The following is a 19708-nucleotide window of genomic DNA, read 5'->3' on the forward strand; positions in this document are numbered from 1 at the left end:
GGGAGCTCTTCTTAATATTTTGACACCAAAATCATGTCGATACACCTTACCGACTGCGAGTAAAGCCACCCACGCTTTAACTTGACAGACTGTATATGTTACGCAAAAATATATATTACAATTATTAGTGTGGTCTAGAAAAACTGTTTTTGAAATGTATCTTTTTGAAAGAAGAGCATGCCACTTTCACATTTTGTCACGTTTTCGGAGAAACAATTATTTCCAAGTTTAAGCCAAGTCGGTTAAGCTAAGCTTTCGCGAGATATTAAAATTGATTTTGGAGTCTCTAACGTCTAATTTTTCGCTAATGATTAAATTGTGACATACTACACCCCAACCATTATCGAGTCCCAAATCTGTTCCAAACACTTTAAAACGATCTAATGGGTCTGTTTTTAGTATGATTGTACATATATTTTCTTATTACATCATAGGCCCACTTTGCATTGCGAAACTGGCAGACTTCTACATTGTAAAAAAATTTTTATGTAACTTTACCACTTTCACAGTAGGTCCGTATATTACCTACTATCAAAGTAGCGTTTTCAAAGACAATAGCGAGTATCCACGTTCAGTCGGAAAATTAACTTTAAGGTTATATAAGTTTCCAAGCAGATTCGGTAAAATCCCAATAATTTGTAAATTTGTAAGTTATGGCATTTTAACAAAAACATATTTGAATTTTCACAATTATTCGTATTTCCAGTATTCGTAAATTGCCCGTTAAAATCAGGAATGTTGCAGAAAGTGATATTTTTCAAATTATTAAATTTACATTAATTAATATATATACAAAGGAAATGAATCTGCATATAAATAAGTTATTTATTCATGTAAATATATAATATATATGAATATTTTTTACTAAAATTCCCTGTCTCAAAATAAAAATTATAATTCCGCAAGGAAATTCCCTGTCGTACTACCACTGCTCAAATAAAAACAATATTGTACATCGTGCAGGTCCATACATTTATGAATGGCTTCCCTCCGACTTGAAGTTGGGATTCGAAAAAGTGATGGTTTTCTACATAAATAGTCAATTCATTCATGCAATTTATATAGAAATATTTTTTTTCGAAGCCTAACTTGAAACCCGGATGGAAAGCACATATGAATCTGTGCGTCCAGTAAAAGTCTTCTTATACTTTATACGGCATTTTCCGCCACACTTCACAGCTTATGCACACTCAGATAGTCAGAGAGGCAGTGTGAGACTAACGAGGTTGCGAAAGATCCATTTGGTGGCGCTGAAAGCTAGAGACGTAGGTTTCCAGAGTTTGAAGCGTCAAATTTTGACCTGCATTGGCTTCAAATGCACGAAACAAATAATAAACTTCACTGAATAGTACAGAAAACTTAGACAATAATTTAAATATTTAATGGCAGCTTAGCCCATTCAGCAAACTTGAAAAAAATGCAATCGATATTTTTGGAGTTGGCTGATTCATTGAATTTATTCGATTTCTGTAAACTTTTAATCTTCCTATAATAGGGTAAGTGAGCCAGTGAATGAACACTTAAGGAAATCACTGATTACAAGTAGTCCATTTCACGTTATAATAATTGATTATTCTTACAAAAACTTTGAAAATAGATTCTTAAGAGTTCAAATTCCATAATCCGATAAAAAAATTTTGTTTTTACCAAAAAGCTGTATAAAAAATAATTAAATAGTGCAAAGTTAACGAAAACACCAGTGAATGAACACTGTGAGCCAATGAATGAACAGTAGAGCACCAGTAAATGAACACTATAATCACTACAAATTAGAATTACGATTTAGGTATAAAATTACATGGGTACATTACAAAATGAGCCATTAAATAATGTAAAATATTAGAAAGCGTTGCGAAATTTATTAAATATATTATTTCAATAAAAACCACAAGACATTTAGATATAAAGAAAGGAGGGAATACAAAAGTTGAAGGCAGAACTAGGTTAACTTTTCCTAATTTTTTATTGCAATATTTATTTTTAAAACATTTCTATCAGTTCTCTAAACCTTAGAAAAATATAACTTTTCGTTCAAAAATAGATAACTCTTACCTAGTGACTACAATAGAAAACTGCGATTTCTAGTACACATAACATTTGTAATACAGCACCTTACTATGTTGCTTTAGTTTAAATTAGCAAATACAATTATACATCACAGTGTTGTAAAAATGGAGATTCTGTAAATATTTATAAATATATATTTTCTAGTACGCAATAGTACCTAGCACGAACTAATGTTTTTTATAGTTAAAAAATGTTTTCTAAATGCAAAAAAAGCATTAAATTTCTAACCTCAAAGTTGCCTCATCTTTAATTTAGTACGTGCGTACTTTTTTAATGTTCTAATTAAAAAAATATACATTTAAACTATAACTATTTATAGTTTATATTTATATTTATAGCTATGATATTTATAGTCACATTAATTGAAACAAACTTATTTATATGTAACGAAACAACAGCCAGGTCTCCGTAACCTGCTGCTCATTCACTGGACCTGCAGGGTGACGGTTTTACTCCAATAAATGAACACAGCGTTCGTTCACTGGAACGCGGGCAATTTAAAGATTCAGTAGGTGAACACTTATTTATTAATAAAAAAACGTACTTTTTGTGAAAAAACCCTGTGGGAAATTGAATAATAATATCTTACAACTACAACAGCACAACTTTGATGCAGAAAAGGTAAAGAATTTTTTTGTAAAAGCAGTGTAAACAACGAGTTGCTTAGACACGTACGTTAGAGTGGTCGATGACTTTCTCACCATCACTCACCATAATCGATGATGCTTCACATTCAAGAAATTTTTTTAATTATTTACAAGAATTTACTGCAATAAATTGTATATGAAACTCTTAAAAATTGCTTCAAGATTTCAAATATATAGAAATTCATAAAGATATTAACTTTCAAAGGTTATATTTATATATTTTTCGCATTAGTGTTCATTCACTGGTGACTGCTCAGCCAATTCCTGATTATTACCAATTTCTGACAACATTTTTACAAATCATTGTAATTTTAGAAATTTTCTGTTATTTTCCGCACCCGGGAAATTGAAAAATGACTTCTAATTTTACTGTATTAAAACCTGCATAAATGCGATTTATATCAATTACCTATTTTCAAGATGCAAGGTTACGTTCGAAAAAGGGATTTTCACTACTTTTTGTACTTTCACAATCTTGCAGAAATTGTCCACTTTCAAAGAGGGTCCCTTTATTACCTACCTTAAATATGACAGATTTACCGGCAGAAAATGTAGTCTTACAACGTCATGCTATATTGCAATCTTGAAAATCTTCCTCAAACTTTCAAAGATCCAGTTGGAAGTGAAACTCAAGACAAATATATACTTCTGAGAGCACAATACAATGAATCAGGACCATTTCGCTGGCCCCGCCACGGTGTTTTCCGCACAGGTAGTAGTTTCTAGGGGTTTAAATTAGTTGCACAAATTTGAACAAATTAAGACGAAAATAATACACCCATTTAAAGTTAATTTAGGATAATATCGGAGTCAGCGAAACGTTTCTCCGGCCCCGCCATGTTGTTTTTAGTACGGAGGGTCGTTTGTAGAGGTTGAAGTTTGTTGCACAAATTTGATCGAATTAAGACGAAAATAATACATCCGTATAAAGTTAATTTTGAATAATGTCGGGACTAGCGGTACGTTTCGCTGGCCCGCTATGATGTTTACCGTACAGGGGGTATTTTTTAGGGGTTGAAGTTGGTTGCATATATTTGAAAAAATTAAGAAGAAAATAATGCACCCATATAAAGTTGATTTTGGATAATGTCGGGACTAGCGGTACGTTTCGCTGGATCCGATATGACGTTTGCCAGCGAAACGTTCCACTGGCCCCGTCATGGTGATGGTGATGCACAAATTCTAATTTTGGTTGTACAAATTTGAACAAATTCTGCACTAAATATTTGGCCGAAAAACAGTTAAATTTGCGTGGGTGGTGGGGCCAGCGAAATGGTCCTCAATGGATCTATGAAACAAAACTAACATGATGTGGCACACTATACGGCCATCTATCTCAGATAAAACGCGTGGTATGAATATGATGACCTCAAGGATGAAAAGCAAGAAAAAGTTAAAATTAGAGAAAAACATTATATTGGAGCCTTAATCCATGCTAAAGTCAGCAAATAAATAATTATTTTTAAGTTTTATGTTCTTGTCTTAAATTTTTTAATCGGACCATCAAATGACGTATTCCTCGTCCATCTCTTGTAATCAATCTGTTATTTTAACTTTGGAGACGCTCAAAACATTCGTAATCCTTTGTTAGACTTTTCTTAACTTTTCTGGACTAATAATTTTTCACCGACTAACACATATGCCTGACAGATACATATATGTAAAGAGATAAACATTTCCTTTTTTGGCGTAAAAGAAAACAAAATAGACAAGATAAAAAGTTTTTATTTCTAATTTTTTCCACACTGTTTAAATAAGAAATATTTAGTACTATTCGAAAGCGGCTTACTTACATAAGATATAACACACATACAAATAATATATACAGGTTCACAAATAAAATACTGACAATTAACAAATGAGCAAAAATCAGTTTTATGATTTACTCTTCATTTATTAGTATATTCGTATAATTATAGTAAAAATGGTATCATTTTTATTAGTTTCTCAGTTTCACGAACCAGGCTCACAAATTAATGGCACTTAATTAGCATTAAATTCCTGCGAAAAGTGAAATTTTATACTAATAATAGTTCCCGAGATTCATATGCTAAAGCCATCTGAAGCCAGCATTACTACATATTTTTGGCGAAAATTACCGGGTATAAAATTTAGTTTTTAAAGATATATAGGCACTTAATTAGCACTAACTTCCTGCATAAAGGAAAATCTGTTATTATGACTAGTTTCCAAGTTTCATATACTAGTCATCTCGAGCCATGATTACTACATGTTTTTGATCAAAATTACTAGGCAAAAAATGTAGTTTTTTCAGAATATATTAGCACTTCATTAGCACTAAATTCCTGCGCAAGTCAAGCGCACTTAATTAGCACTTTAACCAAAATTGACGGACACACAATTTTTTTCTGCAGCATAAATTAGCACCAAATTATGGCATAGTGCCCGAATCGATATGACAATGCTGTAATTTCAGGTTCCGGGACCTAGGAATGTAGATTTTTTTTACCTATCTCAAGTGTAAGCACGTATTCCATAATATTTAGTACGTGACATCTTCAATCTTTTGATATTATTTTATCAAGTTGAAATGAACCTCAAACATGTCTATGATGATCATGTTAACACAGACATGTCTTATAGGCAGTGGAAGGAATTATGTACTGCTTCTTGGAAAAATAATGAACATGGATTCATTATAATCGATAAAGGTAGTGAATTGGATTGCGATAGGTATAGAAAAGGATTCGATTGTTTCATTAAATTAGACAAATAGGAATTTTATGTATATAGGTATTGTAATTGTCAGACAGAGGAAGTCGCATTCCAAACTCAGTTGGATTACCATATTGTCACGAAAGGAGAGTAATCACAAGCAGAAAGACATTTCACGAGAAATCGTGAAAGCTAGTGATTCGATTAGAAATAAACATAAAATAATGAAGTTAACTAGGAAAAAAATAAACGATTGAACTGGTGCGCTTTGAAATGTGAAGCTTGAAATTTCAGATTGACAAAGTTTCATTTCAATTGTTTTGGGACTCTGAATTGGTCAGCTATTTTGACCTAATTAAATCTGACAAGCCACATTCGGAGATGTGCTCGCTCTATAGTATAATGCAGATTACGCTCTTCATTATTTAATTGTAGTAGATGGGAAATAGCTGCAAGTAAATTTGAATAGGAAATGCAGATAAGCTAGGGACGTAAATGTATTGGATTCTTAAGATTCAACAATGTCCGCCATAAGAAACCTATTTTATAAATATGAATTGCGTAAAATGAAATATCAAATTAATTTAAATATTTTAATTATCATAACATATAAATTGTAATAAAATTTACATATATGTTAGTGAAATGCAATTTTATATAAGTAGAAAATTTTTAAATAAATTATAATAAATTATACAAATCACTGAATTAAATATTTGTGATTATAATGAAAATGTAAACATGGACGCGTTTTTGGTTTGCGCATGGCGTATGCGCAGCAGCTGTCTCTCTCTTTCGCAATGAAAGAAAGAGGCCGAGTATTGCGTTTTACGATACTATACTGCGATAACCATTCGATATTATAGTGATTATAAATTTAAAAAATAAAGTTTTTCTTCTTTCTGTTCTGCAATCTTATTTTTCAAATAGTATTATTACGATTAACCGTCGTTTTTTAATCGGTCATGAAATATTTTTGGTGAATCGTAAGATAACCACTTCTGCGATCCACTGGTACCTCTAGCTTATCGTCAGCAATCTGCCATTCTTCTTTAAGATACATATTTAATAAGACTTGAAATATCATTGAAATGCGGGCAATCGTTTCTTGTTTCCTGGGTAGGTTACAAAACAACTTAAATTTATTTCAGAAAAAAATTCAAACGGATTGTTTCACCACTTGAGAAAATAGTCAGTGGATTTCAGTCAATTGAAAAAAATTGATCATATGACAAAAAAGGTGAAAAAAATAAAAGATGGCGAACAATAATGAGGAAGAGTTTGGAAATGAAAAACACTTCAACTATACTGATTCTGAGAATGATGATGATAATGATAATGATGATATTGATGTTGATATAGATAAAGGTGAAAATTCTTTTAAAACAGCTAATAAAGATTTAGAAACTTTGCATGGTGTGCTAAAACTTTCAAAAAACAGACTATTGATTGGTGATTCGCCAATAAGTTTTGATGAGAGTTATATTAATGTTGTTGACTTGGAGTTGCCTGCAACTTAAGTTTTACTCGAACTTCTATTCAAAAAATTGCCTAAAGAAACCTGTATAAGAAATGATGATTTGGAAAATTATGAGAAAATCATAAATGTTATAGATGCATATCGAAAACATTACAATAGAGATGAAGTTGTACGTGAGAATGAATCTATGAAATTTAAAGATTTTATCAGCAAAATAAGTACTACTTCCTCTCCAAAGTATATGAAAAATGTAGGAAAAGAGTTTCGTTCGGAAAAGGTATGATTTCAAAGTATATGATTGCTAACAGGAAGGTAAAGCGTAAAAATTACATTTACTGGGGTAATCCTAACGAGTTAATAGATCGACTCCGATTGCTTTTTGCTACTCAAGCGGCTGGGAATCCTAGTTACGCAAATTAAATTATTTCGATAATCTAAGAATTGCTTGAGGCTCAAATCATTTATGATGCAATGTTTTCTGAAAATGCATATCATTCTCACGATGAGCCTCGATGTATTCAGACATTATTTCAAAAGAAGTGATGGGTCTACTATTCTCGGTCCTCCAGGAGTTGGATTCAAAATGACAACAGATGATCATTATAATATAGGTGGAAAAAGGATATGTGATGTTTTGGAAGCTGAAGATCAAAGCGATGCTATCAATTTCAGTAGCATGCATCGTGTGATACTTTATGAAACGAACGGTCTCTATGACGTTATAGCTTCCTAACGATTGGAAGTTGTGAATCAAAATATGATGATTAAAGTTTTGAAAGGATCTATGAAAAACTTGCAAACTGATGCTGATTCAAGAAAAGAATTGGGTTATTGAAATTTTAAGTTCATTCATCAATTGGACACCAGACTAAGTGCACTTGAAAATGTAGGAGGAAAAGCGAGCTTTAGTGGAAGAGCTTCATAAAGCGGCACGCAGAAACTACCCTCGTAGAAATGTTGATAATCGAAAACAAGATGAAAGTTAGCAAGCTGATCTCGCAGAAGTACAGCCCTATGAACGAGAAAATAAAGCTCATCGTTATATATTAAACGTAATCGATAAATTTTCAAAATTTGCATGGGCTGTTCCAGTGAAATCGAAGAAAGATATTGATATAACGAAAGCAATTAAGTATATTTTACTAAGTAAACGTGTACCTAAGAACTTACAAGTGGATGATGGGAAAGAATTATATAATTAAAATATTCAAAATCTTATGAAAAAATATGGTATTAATTCGTACTCAACATACACTAACTTGAAGGACTCGACTTGTGAGCGATTTAATCGAACTTTAAAAAACAAGATGTGGAAACAATTCAGTCTACAAGAAAATTATAAATCGTTATATACGTTATCTGATTTAGTATCATCTTACATAGTATAAAGTTTAGCGTATAAAGTTTAGCGTATAAAGTTTAGCATGTATTTGAAAAAGGTTACACACCGAATTGGACAAGTGAAATATTTACCATAAATAAAAAAAGAAATACTGTACCATTTACGTTTAAGCTAAAAAAATGATCGAAATGATCCTATTTTAGGCTGTCTCTATGGAAAAAGTTACTTAAAGTGCAGAATCCTGATAACTATCTGATTGAAAAATTGATGAAAAGAAGTGAAAATAAAATATTTGTGAAATGGTTAGATTTCCATAACTCTCATAATAGCTGGATAAATAAGCCTGACTTATAAGCTATCAACATGTATTCCTACTGAGTTTATTCTGAATAAAGATATTTTTCATCTTATTTAAAGTGTCAATATTTTATTATTCATACCTTTATTATTTGAATTTGTTTATTAAACTTTTACTCGAGTAAACCCGGTTATACATCATAGCCACGTAGTAAGTCAATTGGCTGATGATATTAGAATGCTATAAGTTAATTCAACTAATTTAATACGATGCTTGAAACCTCCTGCCATGATGCTGTAGGTATACAATTACGAGCGGTCACGAGCATTGGAGGTGACATCAGTCACCTCTGGATGCTTTCTTAGAGCTATCATCTGCCACTACACGAGTTTTTAGTCGCCTTACTTTGCTGACATCCATATCCAACCTGATCTTCATGATCTTCTTCTTCTTCTTCTTACAAAAACATTTCAGTGTTGAAATGTTGTCACAGGCTTGTACTGCCCAACATGTCGAAGGCATTTTTGGTTAGAGTTGGATTTTTTTATTTGATTATTTTTGCACGGGGCTGTCCCGGTATATATCATCAGTCACGGACGCATTTTTATAATGCAATCAAGTGATCTAATGAGAGTAGTCTGCCCAGACATATTGGACAAAGCTTGGTTCTTACCCCATCATTGATGGACTGGGTTGCAGTCAAGTACACGATGGGGGGACCTACAGCTTAAGGTGGGTTCCGAACCACCAGAACCTCGGTAAAGGTAAATTGATAAATTTCTAGAGGTACCGGCTCAGGGATCGAACCCCGGACCTCTGAGGTGAAGTCCGAGTGTTTAACCAACTGAGCCACCGAGGCTCTTCTTCTTCTGATTATTATTATTATTATTATTATTATTATTATTATTATTATTATATTATTGAAAGAGAAAGATTTGAACTATTGAATATTAAAATAAATTATTATTGAATTAAAAATATGTAGAAATGTTTTCTGAACGCTGATAAAGAAGAAGAATAAGAAGAAACTCTCCAAGCGTGTCCGATCTTATACATCTCATATCTGGGTGATACAATACTCATAACAATTTCGGGACTCGTACTTATGCATATGTTTAAAAATAGTGGACTTTTCGTAATTGAGATTTGCAATGAATGGTATCAAATTGAATAAATAGATGAGACAGATTCTTTCTCAATTATTTTCATTTTTTATTGTAACATATTCATATGATATTACATTCGAGAGGATTGTCTTCTCTTACAGACATGAAAAACTATATTGGATTATATTTTGAATATATGACTAAGTATTGTGAATAGATAATATTTTTCTTTTATGTAATGAGTATTCATTCTAAAACATTTTAAACACATTGCACACAAATGATATACAGCACAATCATATTGCTATAATTCATAAAGATCTCCTCCTTTCTACTAAACACATATAGCGTTTAATTATTTTTACATTCTCATTTTATGAAAAGGTATTGGTTTTATGTAAAGTTTCACTTAGTCGGTTTTTTATAAAATCTCCAGGTTTTAACACCCACTGAGTCAGAAAAACGATTTTTACGAAGGTGTTTGTCTGTCTGTAGTCTGTATTCTGTAGGCACGATCACTTTCAAACAATTGATTAGATTGAATTCTGCTTTGGCATACTTTTTTAAGGCTTAAAAAGAAAGAACAAGTTCATGAACCACCCATTTTGGATCAAAATTCAAGAAGTGAGCACGTTTTCAAAATTTTTAAGACCATATTTTTTCAAGATTTCAAAATTCTATGAACGGTTATTCATAGTACTCAGACTCCCAAAACAATTTATCCTAATGACTTTTTTCTATAAAAAAAAAATCATTAGAGTTAGAGCATTTTCAAAATCCAAAAAAACAAACTAAAATAAAAATTTGAAGTCAACAACGCATGCCATGAAAAAAAAGTCAAGAAAAGAAAAACATTGATTTTTGAAAGCCCTAAAATGTGGTCATAACAACTTTTTTGATTTAGTCGAAAAGTTGAAAATTAAAAATTTGATCGTACCTCAACTTTTTGAAACCACATTTTTTCAGGATTTCAAAATTCTATAAACGGATTTTCATAGTACTCAGAAACTCAAACAATTTATCCTAATGACTTTTCTATAAAAAGCAAATTATCAGAGTTAAAGCATTTTCAAAATAAAAATACAGGTAAAATGAACATTTTGAGCCAAACAACGCGTGATATGAAAAAAAATCAAGAAAAGAACAACATTTATTTTTGAACGACCTACAAGATGATAATAACAACTTTTTTAATTTGGTCTAAAAGTTGAAACTTCAAAATTTGATCGTACTAAAAATGTTTGAAATCATATGTTTCAAGATTTCAAAATTCTGTGTACGGTTATTCATAGTACTCAGAAACTCAAACAATTTATCCCTATGACTTTTTTCTATAAAAAGAAAATTATCACAGTAGAGCATTTTCAAAATCCACAAAAAAAATTAAAATGAACATTTTAAGCCAAGCAACGCATGATATGAAAAAAAGTCAAGAAAAGAAAAACGTTGCTTTTTGAAAACCCTAGAAAATTATAATAAGAACTTTTCTCATTTGGACGAAAAGTTAAAAATTCAAAATTTCATCCTACCAAAAATCTTTAAAACCACATTTTTTCAATATTTTAATATTCAATGTGCTGTTATTTATAGTACACAGAAACTCAAACAATATATTCTTATGACTTTTTTTTGTAAAAAGTATATTATCAAAGTTAGAGCATTTTCAAAATAAAAAAAAAAAACTAAAATGAACATTGTAAGTCAAACAACACTTGATATGGAAAAAAATCAGGACAAGAAACACATTGATTTTTGTAAGCCCTACAAGATTATCATAACAACTTTTCTCATTTGGCCAAACAGTTAAAAATTCGAAAGTTCATCATACCAAAAATCTTTAAAACCGCATTTTTTCAAAATTTTAAAATTCTATGTGCTGTTATTTATAGTACTCAGAAACTCAAAAAATTTACTTCAATGAATTTCTTTATTTAAAAAAATTACCAGAATTATAGAATTTTTAAAATCCAAAAAAAAAAACTAAAATGAAAATTTTAAACCAAACAACGCATGATATGAACAAAAGTCAAGAGAAAAACGTTAATTTTTGAAAAACCTACAAGATTATAATAACAACTTTTCTCATTTGGACGAAAAGTTAAAAATTCAAAATTTCATCATACCAAAAATCTTTAAAACCACATTTTTTCAATATTTTAAAATTAAATTTGCTCTTATTTATAGTACTCAGAAACTCAAACAATATATTCTTATGACTTTTTTTCGTAAAAAGTATATTATCAGAGTTAAAGCATTTTCAAAATAAAAAAAAAACTAAAATAAACATTTTAAGTTAAACAACGCTTGATATGGAAAAAAATCAGGAGAAGAAAAACATTGATTTTTGTAAGCCCTACAAGATTATCATAACAACTTTTCTCATTTGGCCAAAAAGTTGAAAATTCAAAATTTCATCGTACCAAAAATCTTTAAAACCACATTTTTTCAATATTTTAAAATTAAATGTGCTGTTATTTATAGTGCTCAGAAACTCAAACAAGATACGAAAAAATTGAATGAACTAAAATTACGCGCCATAAACAGATCTACAAATATTTTATTTTTTAAAAATAAATATTTTTTGTAAAGCGACACAAGGTATGCACTAAAATAAAAAAAAGTTGTTCACCCAAGATGCTCTATAAATTTGTTGTTAATCATTTTTAAATAGGACGAGTAGATTTTCTTTTGATCGTAAAAAATAAGAATGAAAATAAAAAAATTAAATTTTCAGAATTAATTTTTGGAAAAGGACACGAAAGATGAAACGAATATAAAAAAAAAGTTTCTTTAACCAAAAATATCTAGAAGTTTGTTATAAAATCTGATTAAAAAATATATATAGTAAACAAAAATTTGCCCGCTTTGCGGGCACATTCTTATAGCGCTCCGTGTGCGTGGCTAGCAAGTTTGAACGCGCCCGTGGCGCGCGATTATTGATTCTCGCGCTTCACGTTCGATTATGAATTCACCAGGCGCTACACGCTCACTCTTTGTGTTCACCCTACATTTGTGCGCAATTAAAAAAAATTACAGGTCAAAACATCGATAACTTCTATTTGGTGATTGAGAGTCCTCTTTTGTCGAACCTCCTTCAGCCTTAACGAACACATTCTCATTATGTATCTCGTACTTCGCATTCGATTTTGTCGAAAGTGCAAACTCTTTTGCATTATTACATTCTCATCAGAGAGGGTATTAGATTTGTGTAAAATTTGACCCCCCCCCCCTAGTTTTTGTCAAATGTCCACGTTTTGAGAACCTTCTGACTATTTTCTATAAAAAGAAAATTGTGAGAGTTAGAGCATTTTCAAAATTAAAAAAAAAGAACTTAAATGAACATTTTAAGCCAAACAACGCATAAAATGAAAACAAGTCAAGATAAGGAAAACGTTGCTTTTTGAAAGCCCTATAAGATTGTGATAACAACTTTTTTCATTTGGTCAAAAAGTTGAAGAAATCCAAAATTGATCAAACAAAAAAATTTTTAAACCACAGTTTTTTAAGATTTAAAAATTCTATGTGCAGTTGTTCATAGTACTCAGAAACTCAAACAATTTATCCCCATGACTTTTTTTTATAAAAAGAAAATTATCAGAGTTAGAGCATTTTCAAGATCCAAAAAAACAAACTGAAATGAACATTTTAAGCCAAATAGCGCATCATATGAAAAAAGCCAAGAAAAGGAAAACTTTGCTTTTTGAAAGCCCTACAGGACTACGATAACAACTTTCTTAATTTGGTCAAAAAGTTGAACATTCCAAATTTGATCGTACCAAAAATAATGAAAAATTCAAAAATTCCATTTTTTGGTCAAACTATGCAAGATACGAAAAAAATGAAAAAGCTCAAATTGCGCGCCCTGGAAAAAACTACAAATTTATAATGAATCACTTTTCGGTCTACGCTACGAAAAGAAATGAGAGAAAAATTGTTTATCCAAAAAAGAGCTATGATTTTTGATAAGACACGTAGTTGTTGCTTTGGTCGTAAAAAATATCATTCAAAATAAAAATATAAAATTTGTTTGAAAAAACGACTCAAGGTATGAACTGAAATTAACAGACTAAAGTTATTCACTTAAAAAGATCTATAAATTTATTATCATTTTACGATTGGACGAGTAGATCTTCTTTTGGTCGTAAAACATAAGATAAAAAATGCAAAAATGAATTTTTTAGAAAAAGCACAGAAAAGACGAAAGAGGGCATACGCTCCTATATAGGGCTCTATAAATGTTCCTGTATTAGACCCTATGCAGATGTGCAGTAGTTTTTATTTAATCTTAAAAAACAACATTAAAAATAAAACATTATAAATACAAGGAAATAAGAATTAGTATGATTCAATTTTTATGCATATTATGAAATGTAATGATATACATTTATGGAAATAATACATGTTTCAGAGCAGCTTAGAATACAATTTAAAGCAAAATAAGAAACAAATACAAAAATAATCATGATAAATACAATGTGCTTTCTATTTTTCCATTTTTTAATAAGTAATCTCCAGCAGAGTTACATCAAAATGTATTATAATTGCTATAAAAGTGTTGCGTATAATGAAGAAAAGTTTACATGTTGGACAAAATCGAGTGCGAAGCACGAGATACGTGATGAGAATGTGTTTGTTAAAGTCAAAAGAGCTTTAACAAAAGAGAGTTCAAAATCACAAAATTACAGTTGTCGGTCCGTTCACCTTTGATTTTAAAAGGTCTGTGCCCAAATGCGGAAGAAATGCAAAGACCAAGTGCGGAGTGCCATCGCCATCAGTCGCGTGCCGTAGGTGCGCTCAAATTCTCTTTTAACGAAAGAGAATTCACAATTACAAAATTGCAGTGGAAGATGTTTTGAGTCTTAATTTAAAAATTGTTGCGCGAGAATGACCGAAAATGTAAAGACCGAGCGCGAGATAAATACAACATTGAGCGCGGAGCGCGAGAACCAACAGTTGCGCGCCCTAGGCGCGCTCAAACTTGCGAGCGATGAGAATGTGCCCGCGTAGCGGGCAAATTTTAAAAAATGAGAAGGTGAACCCTGATAATAAACAATTTCAGAGCTTTTACTTTTATACTAAAAATTATTAATTCAAAAAACAATTTATCAGCTTACACTGAATCGAAACCTGGTCATTGTTTGCTCAAAACATACTTCAATAAACTCTCCTGATGAGCTTTTATGTATGCAGCAACATTTTCGATATTAGGTGGATTCAACTCCTCAAAAATGGCTTTCGCGACACTTTTAACAATAGACTTCTTTGGTCATGATGAGTGGTGCCACTTGTAGTTGTTCAAAATGTTGATTCGCGCTGAGAAGAACTTTCCTTAGAACCTTGAATGTTGCCTTCCTCATTGAAAATGGATAATGTGTTCTAGTTTACTCTTCTACTCGTTTCAGTATAATCAGAAACTCACCATTCAGAATAGTGAAATACAAGTATTCGAATGACTGAAGATTAAATCCACTACTAGACTTACATTTTTATCACTTATTAGTTCTGCACTAATAATAATCTGTTTCGTGAAAGACGCTTTCGGATTATACGTTTTCGCAAAAATAACTTGATTCAGAGGGATGTGCGACATAGTGATGAAGATCTTAAACATCAGCACGATTCATGGACTTCATATTGTAACTTGTCCCGCCCAAGAACATCATATAGAGTTAATGGTACAAAATGGAATGTTTCATCTGTTACAACGTACAAGTATCTTCCTCAAAAAGCTTTTGGATCCTCAGTGGTAAATAAATTGTAAATTCGTCTTCTACACTGAAAAAAAGGATTACTGGTACCAAGTGCATTTTACTTCGCTGAAGTAAGTGAAAGTCCTGTTTATTCTCAAAGAAAAATTTATTAGAGGCAAATAAATACGACCTGTTGGTCGAAGGAAATGTTTCTTTGAATCTAAGAAATATTAATTCAAGTCAAAAAATATAAGTTTTACACCAAATGAATTTTCATTTTTTGAAATGAATATCGCATGAATTGGAATGAATATTCCTTTGAGATGGGGAAATATGAATTGAAGTAAACAAATATATTTTAAGGTCAAGCAAATATTTTATAGGCTCAGAAATCTATTTCCCCACAGAAAATTTCTGAATATTTGAACCAGAATAATATATCTGTTGATTCAACAAAATATTTCTTTGGCCTAGACCATGCGCGAGTGCAATAAAATAGTTAGTACTTTAATTGTAGTAGATACTTTCCTAAATAAGCAACTGGATTCTTTTAACCTAAATTATAATTATCATTGTTATTAATATACATATTTAATTCAAACAAATCACATAATTTTAAATCTTGATGAACCTATAACAGAAAAATTCGATGGAATATCAACACCCAGCAGGAATTGAACTTGGATCCATTGAGTATAAAGTCCACAGCGTTGACCATGACCCTAACGTGACATGGTAATTTTAAGGCGGAAAATCGTATTTAAACCTCGCCATAAATGTCAAAGAAATATTTCTTCAAATCAAAAACATGGATATTTAATTTAACAATATATTACTTTAATCTAAAGAAGTATTCACTTGAAACAAATGACGCCAAATTAATAGGTTTATGACTTTAAAAAATGAATACTTCATTGAAATAAATGTTTATTTGTTTTGAATAATTTAATTCTAGTAATCAAATGAAATATTTTCTCCTACTAAAGAAATAAGAATTTATTTAAGCACAATACCTTTTTTGTCTAAATAAATGATCCATTGCTATAAATGCATGAACCCTTTGTGACTAAAAAATATATACTGTAATTTAATCAATATTATTTTGAATTAAATTATTATTTCTTTGATTTAAATAAACCTAAATTCTTCTTTCATGTAAGGAAAAATTATTGATTGAAATGTGTCCCCAATCAGTTCAAAGAATCAAACTCTTTGAATCAAATATATATTTCTTTGAACGACAAATCACATTTCAACGAATCTAGGCCTTTTGAATTAAGGAAATCATTTTCTTAAATGTCAGAAATATGTATTTCAATGAAGAAAATACAGCCAATGAATTAATTTTTTTAGATCAACAAAAGATATATGCCTGGTGTAAAAAAATATTAATTCTGTTAAAGAATATTTTCTTGATGCTAAGAAATAGGATTCAAGTAAATGCATTTACTTGGTGCTAAGAATGATTTTTTGCCACAGTTTTTACTCCAAACTTCGTAGTAGCACTGCTAAAATCTGTAATCTTCATACTTCTATTTTGTTCGAATTGCACCAAATTCTTTACTGGTCGAAAATTTAATTTTTCAAGGCACTTCAAAATATTGCGAACGTTCGAGTACTCTGTTATTAACCGTTTCAATTCCTCAATGTCCTTCAAGAATAATATTATTTGATACGTTAACTCTTTATGCTTCTTACTCTTCGGCATTTGCTGGATGACTGATTGACAAGACATGTTAACATGTCTGTTGAAGTTTTCAAAAAATATTTTTTTGAATTGACACCCTCTCATGCGTATATGAAATGACATTAGAGGCGGAAACTTATTTTCTTTTTTTTTACGTTGTACATTATTAGGTTGATCCATGCCGATAATATCAACACTCACTTGCAAAAAAAAAATATTTCTTAGAATTAGATCTCAAACCATTTTTAAAACAGTTCATTAAATCAAACATTAAATTCATCAATGCATCAGGAAATATGACATCTCCATCTATGTCATCGTTTTATCTCCCGAGCAGCGGCTCAGCTCTCAAAAGAGGATGTTAATACATTTCTCAGAAATTAACCTTAAAATAATTATATCACATTCTACATCAAAGCCACCGACGATTTATCAGTATTATATTGACAATAAAAATCAATTATATTCAACGATAAATTCATCAATATACGGGAAATATGATACCACTTACGTCATCATATCTTCTGGCGGCTCACATATCAGGGGGATGATCCATCACCTAGCACTCTTAACCTCCCTCTCACGGTTAAACGCCTTCTAGCTCACACGAATATGCACTCACGCATAGCGATCCAGAAACGCCACTACTTAACTAATGAAGTTGCAGACCTAAAGTCCGGTAATAGGATATTCGGCGTCGAGGTATTGATAGACGTAAGATGAGAAAGTTTTGTCAATGGAACTGCCAAGAACGATAATAAGCAGTTGCAAGGAATCTCCTCGACCCAAAAAAGTCTTCCTTATTCGATCTATTTCACGATCAAGATCCGTCAAGTCCTACGAATCTCATGATTTATTATTATCGTGTTTAACAAAAATCATTGAAAAAAGAAAAAAGATGTCAAGGAAACAACATTGGCATTAGATTTGTATAATATTTGATCCCCCCCCCCCAAATAACGCACGATATGAAAAAAGTCAAAAACAGACAAATGTTGCTTTTTGAAGGCCCTATAAGATTATTATTACACCTTTTTGAATTTTCTTGAAAAATCAAAAATCCTAATTTGGACAGCATACAAAATGATGAAAAATAAAAAAATTGCATTTTTCGGCAAAACTATGTAAAATACGGTAAAAGATTATAAAACAAAAATTATGTATTTAAAAATTCTACAAATTTATTGTTAACCACTTTTTGATAGGATGCGTAGTTTTGGCTCTGATCATGAAAAAGTCATTAACAGTTCAAAGAATCTGCCCGCTGCGTTGGCACATTCTTATCACAACTTTTGTCTTTTAATTTTTTTTCTCGTGTATGGGGTTTCAAAAGAAGGTCAAAGAAGGTCTTAGATTTGTGTAAAATTGGACCTCCCCCCCCAAATTTGTCAAATGTTCACGTTTTGAGAGCCCATGAATCCAAAAAATAGGTTCTGACGAATGTGTCTGTCTATCGGTCTGTCTTTATGTATGAATGCCTATCTGGCTGTGAGCATGATATCTTTTGAAAAAATCATTCTATTCGATTGACCTTTAATACACACTTTTAGTATCCCAAACTAAAGGGCAAGTTTGTTAGCCAACCATTTTGGATATAAAAATCAAAAAGTGAATATCTTTGAGACCACTTTTTTCAAAATTCAACATTTTCCTTTACGGATGTTTATAGTATTCAAAAAGCAGAAAAATGTATTCTAGTGACTTTATTCGAAAAACCAAAAATTACCAGAGTTAAAGCCCCATAAGTTTATTATAACAACTTTTTGAATTTTGTTGAAAAATCCAAAATTTTAATTTTGAGAGCATACCAAATCATGCAAAATCCAAAAATTACATTTTTTCATGCAACAATTTCACAGTATTTCAAAGATTCTCAAGTATATAAATGCATTTTCCAAAAAATATATATATAAAATTTAGAAGCTAAAAAACAGTAAGGCTGCTCAGTGTACCATATGTGTAAAGTTTAAATCATAAAGAAACATTGGAAATGAGCAAATTCAGTTGATGGAAAACCAACAAAAGTTGCAATAAAATGTTTAACAACAATATTCTTCTTAAAGAATTCGCATTTTTTCAACGGGACAATAAAACTTCGTCTGTTTTAATACCAATGTAAGTTATGAGTTGTAATGATATACATTCATGGGAATGATATAAAACTCCAGGGATAAACTAGATTGCGAAGTACGAGATACGTGATGAGAATGTTTACGTCAGAGCCGAAGGAGCTTTAACAAATGAGAATTCACAATCACCAAATTACTGTTGTCGATGCTGTCAGGCGGGCAGATTTTTTTTTGAAAAGATTTAACTTTTAAATCCGGAAAGTTGAACTTTTAAGATTAAAAAGTAAATTTTCAACGACTTAGTTGAATTTTCGACAACACAGTTACAAAACAGATAAACTTGATTTAAAAAAAGGTGACATTCAACCAAATAGTTGAGTTTTCAATAGAAAAAGATAATTGTCAACTAAAAAAATAAGTTGGTAACCAAAAATGGATTTGTCACCAAACAAGATGAACTTTCAACAAAACCGTGGAATTTTAATCCCCACAATATGAATTATCAACAAAAAAATATGTCTTTAACCAAATAGTTGAATTTTTAATGACTACCAGGTGTATACATATGAAACCGGTATTTTTTCAAGAAAAAAACACATTTATTTCAAGAGAATGATAACAAATATTTTATTCAAAGTATGCGCCC

Source organism: Belonocnema kinseyi, chromosome 5, assembly GCF_010883055.1.
Source record: "Belonocnema kinseyi isolate 2016_QV_RU_SX_M_011 chromosome 5, B_treatae_v1, whole genome shotgun sequence".
NCBI lineage: Eukaryota > Metazoa > Arthropoda > Insecta > Hymenoptera > Cynipidae > Belonocnema > Belonocnema kinseyi.